The following is a 6,292-nucleotide window of genomic DNA, read 5'->3' as shown; positions in this document are numbered from 1 at the left end:
CCTGGTAAAGAGGGAAGGGAAAATTTTTAAATTTAAAATTCTAGGTATACAGGAAGAAGACACACACCAATTCATACATACATAGGTTCTCCAGTCATAGGAAAGAAATAAAAGTAGGAGTAATGATAGGGTTGGCCATTAGAGCTTACAGGATTTGCTGTCCCGAATTCTTAGATGAAGAGCTGGAATACCTGAGGGAGAGTTTTAGGAGATTGTGATACCTTAAGTATTGGTGGGAGCGGGCACACATCAAGGCAAGGAAAAACTATTTTGAGGAGAGGGAAAGGATAGAAAAGGAACATTTGGTAGGGAAGAAAATAATTACAGTCCCGGACAACAACTCTATTACAGCTAGATAATTTCAAATTGATAGGCAGCTACAAAAACACCATTAGGAATAAAATAGTTAAAAACAAAAAGTCGGTAGAGGGGGAAGAGATTGGAGGGGGGGTTATATATGGCAGCGTGTCTAGACTGTGAAGAAGGGTACTATGGCGAAACTGGCAAATCATGTAAAGAGCGAAGCAACCAACACCTGCAGAACATAAGGCATTATAATCAGATGTCGGCAGTTGCCAAACACTGTTGGGAAAATTACCATAAAATAGACTGGGAAAATATGAGTTTTCTGTACAGGAACACCAACAAAACGGCCAGACTGGTTGTAGAGAATGCCTTCATAACATGCGCTAACAACACAATGGCAGGGAACACCGGAATCGGCTTTGAAGACAGCATATCTAGAAAAATCCTACACTCCGCAGTATCAAGGAAACGAAGGAAAAACGCAAGAGGACGCACGGAAAACGAGCACCTGGAAGAAGAAGTGGGCAGAGAAGGGCCAAGGTCACGAGGGGGTGGGGGTCACACAGGAGGAGCTAGGCTGTTGTAGGATTAAAAGTACCCAGCACACAGATATAAATACAGCTGGACTACGCGTCTGGTCACTATACGGATATTTGATAATGTGGACTGTGTGTCCAAGAAAGCTTTTAAATTTTTCTGAATAAATACTCCATTAGATACCATCCAGTTTGAATGAGGTCCTTTTAGTAATTATATATATATATAATATATATATATATATATATATATATATATATATATATATATATATATATTCGTTATATATATATATAAATTTATATTTTATATATATATATATGTATATATATATTATATTATATATATATATATATATATATATGTATGTATATATATATATATATATATATATATATATATATATATATATATATATATATATATATATATATATATATAACCAGAAGGCGTAGAAGAAGACAACATGAAACATAATTCACTTTATTCTTATTGCGACTTTTCTAGACCAGTGTCTCACCATCCAGGCTAAAATGAAAGGTTAAAAAACTGATAAACACTACAGCATAACAAATTATTTTTTGTTAACAAACAAGACACATTGAATAAAGCAAATCAAAGCAAGATACAACATTGAAATAAAAATTACCCTGTCTTTGCTTTTAATTATGAGGTATATGTGCAAATTGAGGGTGTGGGCATGGGTAACCCACCGAGTTGCACATTCGCTAGCATTTTTATGTACAAATTTGAGAGCGACTGCTGGACAGTTGTCCCTCTTCTTTTAAGCCATTATTCTATCGCCGATATGTGGATGACACTTGTTCTTTTTAAGGACCATTTGCATTGTGATTCGCTCTTACAATATGCCAATTCTTTACATTCCGACATTAAATTTACATATGAATTGAAAAACAATAACCAACTACCTTTCTTAGATACGATTGTCATCCGTGATGACGACCGATTTCACACTGGTATTTTTCGAAAGGCAACTTTTACAGGCCTTGGTCTTAACTTTTATAGTTTCTGTTTTTTCTGTTTTAAATTAAATTCATTGTCTACCCTCCTCCACAGAGCCATGACATTTAACTTCTGATTGGAGTATTTTCCACAAAGAAATCGGAATCCTTTACGATTAATTTAAATCAAATTGTTATCCTCCTAATCTCTTTATGAAATATATCAGGAAAACGCTGGATATTTCATTTCATTCTCAGCGGCAATACATTTGGCCCATAAACTGAAGTTCCATATGCGATTTCCTTATGTGCATGACACCTCTTTCTTACCTCACTTAAGGAGAATTTTAATTAATTATTTTCCGGCTGTTGATGTCAAGTTTGTCTTAATGAACCCTAGGACTATTGGTAGTATGTTGCGTCATAAAGAGAGACTACCTCCTTTAACGCAATCCGGTGCTGTCTGTATTTATACTTGCTGCCGATGCAATAGGCAGACTTACGTTGGCAACACGCGCCGCCTGCATAAGATGAGATGTGATGCACATATGGGCATTAATTTCCGTACAGGGTGTAAACTATCCAACCCAGAATTATCTGATATTAGGAATCATGGGAAATTTTGCAAAATTGATATGAATTATAAGGATTTCAAGGTATTATTATCAAGTCCATATGAGCACCACCTTCCAATATTAGAATTTTTAGCTATAAAGAAACCATTTCCCACCTTAAACAACCACTCTTCATCTGTTCCCTTGTACATAGCTTAAACCACGCCCTTCTTGTTGTTTACTTTCGATGCATTTTCCATACAGCAACTGAACTTTGTTGAGACATGGTGTCTTTTTAACTACTCTTAGTTTTAATTGTGTCTTTTTTTTTTTAGTTGAGTAATTTTTATTTCAATGTTGTATCTTGCTTTGCTTTGCTTTATTCAATGTGTTTTGCGTGTCAACAAAAAATAATTTGTTATGCTGTAGTATTTATTAGTTTTTTATCTTTCATTTTAGCTTGGATGATGAGACATTGGTCTCGAAACGTCGCAGTAAGAATAAAGTGAATTATGTTTCTTGCTATCTTCTACGCCTTCTGGTTTTGTACTGCTGAGGAATAGCCTTACCGTCATGTTGAATTATATATATATATATATATATATATATATATATATATATATATATATATATATGTACATATGTATGTATGTATATGTATATATATATATATATATATATATATATATATATATATATATATATATATATATATATATATATATCTCAAATATAAGGAGCCCATAAAAACGCTGAAATATAGAAAGTAAATACTATATTTCAGAGACCAGCTGTCTCTCTCATCAGATAGGTAATGAATGAGGAAGAGCTATAGAAAAGCAGTGTTTATACCAGAAGGTCCATAGGTCAGCTGTTACGTCACTCGAGTTGACAATTTCTCTTTAATCTTCTTAATCGCTGATTGGAGGAAGATTTTATCTATAATATCTGAGTCCCAGGCTCCTATTGAAAGGTTCATCATATTTCTTTGTTTAATCAAAGCTGATTCCACCATCTTTCTTTTGAACAGACAATAGATGCTGTAAATTATAAATTACGTGACAAATTCCAGTTTATTCTGTGATTATGGTTATTTATTTGGTTAAAAAGAGCTGAGCTCTGTTGTCCGCACCTAACTGAACGTTTATGCTGTATTAATTTCCGGGGGAGTGATTTACCTGTAAAACCAATATAGATTTTGTCACAGTCGAGGCAAGGGATTTCGTAAACTCCTGTGTCTTTGGGGACTGGCTTTTGTCGGACACTAATCAGGGATTTGGCTAAGGTATTTGGATGGGTAAAAGCAAAAGGGTTAGAGTTTCCGAGTGTCGTGTCAATCCACTTCTTTGCCTAAACTCATACTAGCCTTCAATATTAAACCCTTCTGTCATCTATCTTCCTTACCTTCTCAATCAAAATCATACCACACACCTTCAGGGGTATACTCTGCAAAATTATGCCTTAATAATTATCACCTTGACGCATATACAACAGAACAATTACTCCTCTCATTTTTTTTTAACCTTAAACAGCCTGGTTAATCAGTTATTACAAATTTACCTCCATGAAATCCCAACAGCTCCTGGCATCTTCTCATTTTCAGCTTCTTAACTGTCCTCTTTACATCCACAGCAATAATTGTCACGGGTATTTTAAAACTTTCCAATCTTTAACTGTACCTCTGTTCTATTTTCCACATTCAACAAATTCTCAAAAGTTTATGTTTTTATCCCATAGCAGCATACTAAAAGACAGCATCTCTTCATTTGTATCTTTTAATTTAAGATTTATTTGCTCATTAACCTTTCTTTCTGCATACACCTCTTTGTAGAACATTTTCTTATTCTCTTTAAAGCCTTACCCACCTCCCCGTTATCGATATTATGCCTTCTCTCTCTCTCTCTCTCTCTCTCTCTCTCTCTCTCTCTCTCTCTCTCTCTCTCTCTCTCTCTCTCATCTCCTCCGTGACGACCTTATCCATTCTCTTGCATTCATGCATACAACCCTCCCTTCTGTTATTGCAACGACACCTCGATTTTTCTAAAATACACTTCTCTTTTCCTCAAACCACCACACAATGATTTATTCCTCTCCTCAACTTCCTAAACCCAAACACACTTCCGGCTGACTTCAAACCCCGTCCTGAAGTTGTCAACTCTCTTCACATACTACTACAACTTCTGTGTCTTTAAGTCTGTTAATTTTCACTCATTTTATTTGGTCTCCTTACTTCCTCCTTATTAAACTCACTTATCTCCATTATCCTTGCAACTACACTTTCACCCCTTCCTCTCCAACTTCAACTTCTTTTTCTCACCATCAGCTTGCTTTCTATTCATTCTGAAGTAATACATAATTTACTTTAGAACGGTAAACATTTCGTTTGTGATGTACCGTATATTTTCCGTTTAGCATTTTTGTTTTGAACATTGGTTATTATTTCGAACGTTTTTATTTATCTTAAAAGTATGTTGAGTGAAAGATTACTGTCTTGAAAGTCTCTCGCGTACTATTTCAATTTTTTTCTACATTGAAATGACCCAGTGAGTCACAGACATTAAATTATCCCGTATTTTATATCATCATTTGATTACTTTAAAAGGAGTCAGTGCAAAAGTAGTTGTCTGGTAATGGCATTAATTACACCTTACTCTAGGTTACGTCTCACTCGAAATTGTATTTACATAACTAACGGCATCGAATTACTCATATGCTGAAAGTAACTCCTATTTTTATCACTTGGCAGAGCTCCTTGCTGGAATCTACATTATGGAATTCCTTTTTCTCTCTCTAGGTTATTTATTTTATTGCTTATTTTTTCTTTAGCTGGCTCTAATGTACTGGTTGATTGTGATTCCAATGTGTATTTTTAATTTTGTTTCCTACTATTTGTTATTTTTTCAAATATCACAAATTTATTTTTAAAAGTCCAGTTTTAGTTGAAAATTAACTTTGGCTTGCCCATGAAAGTAAGGGAATATTCTGGGTAGCATCATTGATAACCTGTAAGAAAATCTCATCATTCCAATGTGTGATTTACTGGCGCCAAGAAAGTCATTGCCATTTCGAAAGAAGAACGTCCTTCTGGTGGAGGTGAGATTTGAACCAGTATTACTAGACTCATAACTTCTGCCTCTATCATTGTAATAGTACACATGTTGAATAATAGTGCTATTGTAAATCATCGAAATAGCTGTGTGCTTCACTGGCCTTTCAGTATGCCCCATAGGGGGCTAGTGCCATCTGTGCACTTCAGGCGGTGCACTGTAGGCATTACTTAAAGTTCTTTGCAGCGTCCCTTCGGCCCCTAGCTGCAACCCCTTCATTCCTTTTACTGTTCCTCCATTCATATTCTCTCTTCCACCTTGCTATCCACCCTCCCAACAATTGTTGCATAGGGCAACTGCAAGGTTTTTCTCCAGTTACACCCTCAAACCTTTCTCCTGTCAATGTCTCTTTCATCTTTCATCGCTGAATGACCTCATAGACCCAAGCGCTAGGCCTTTGGCTTAGATTCTATATTCCATTCCATTCAGATGACAATAGCAAAGTAAAATTTTCTTTGGCAGCGGTGGGATTCGAACCCACGCCTCCTGAGAGACTGGAGCCTAAATCCAGCGCCTTAGACCACTCGGCCACGCTACCGTGAGGGCGGGGAGGCTTACTTTAATTTCATGTAGCGTTTTATAATGCATGCACGATGGAGGTATAATGTTTGTTAATAGGATTAGTTGTGTACGGATGAAGGTCATACCTACAGTATTACGTTGCTGCATGACGCTTTAGCTACGTTTGTCGTGTTTTCTCGGAACATTTGCCACGTGTGTAGTCGCGCAAAATATATATATATATACATATATATATATATATATATATATATATATATATATATATATATATATATATATATATATATATATATATATATATATA

The 6,292-nt window shown here is 35.3% G+C and overlaps 1 non-coding gene across 1 annotated transcript; it reads right to left on the bottom strand.

The window, feature by feature from the left end:
* Positions 1–5,922: 5,922 nt before the first annotated feature.
* TRNAL-UAG (transfer RNA leucine (anticodon UAG)) lies at positions 5,923–6,004 on the bottom strand. The gene has a single exon. It is a non-coding gene; the product is annotated as a tRNA-Leu (tRNA).
* Between the last annotated feature and the right edge of the window lie 288 nt (positions 6,005–6,292).

Source organism: Macrobrachium rosenbergii, chromosome 9 (genome assembly GCF_040412425.1).
Source record: "Macrobrachium rosenbergii isolate ZJJX-2024 chromosome 9, ASM4041242v1, whole genome shotgun sequence".
Classification (NCBI taxonomy): Eukaryota; Metazoa; Arthropoda; class Malacostraca; order Decapoda; family Palaemonidae; genus Macrobrachium; species Macrobrachium rosenbergii.
Note: the sequence above shows the minus strand (reverse complement) of the source record. Positions and strands in the feature narration are given on the sequence as shown.